Source organism: Bison bison, unplaced genomic scaffold (assembly GCF_000754665.1).
Source record: "Bison bison bison isolate TAMUID 2011002044 unplaced genomic scaffold, Bison_UMD1.0 scf7180017864352, whole genome shotgun sequence".
NCBI lineage: Eukaryota > Metazoa > Chordata > Mammalia > Artiodactyla > Bovidae > Bison > Bison bison.
The window spans coordinates 6,436,558-6,436,952 of record NW_011494924.1 but is presented as its reverse complement, the minus strand read 5'-3'; positions in this window follow the sequence as shown (position 1 = coordinate 6,436,952).

The following is a 395-nucleotide window of genomic DNA, read 5'->3' as shown; positions in this document are numbered from 1 at the left end:
CCGCTGCCTCGGTGGAGTTGATTTCCAGGCTGCAGGGTGAGTTTTGGGGGCACTCAGCTGAAAATCGCTCTTTGAACACTTCTGTGCCTTTCACAATGTCTTGCTTCTGAAAGTAAACCAAGAACTCAAATGCTTCTTCCAGCTTCCTGTGATACCAGTAAACATTAATATGTCCTCTTATGGGGACACAATCCATCTTTGCTTTCTGGCCTTTTCCTTTGACCAGATGACCTGGACTCTGGATGACCTCAGTGTCCGTGGAGCCTGTAAGGAAAGAGACAGAAAGTTCACAAAAAAGCCCTTAAAGAAGCCTGATTTTGCAGCTGCAGGAGAAAGTCCTGAATCTAGAATCCAAGAAATTCACCTCACCTGCTCCCCAGATAAAAAGAGCCACA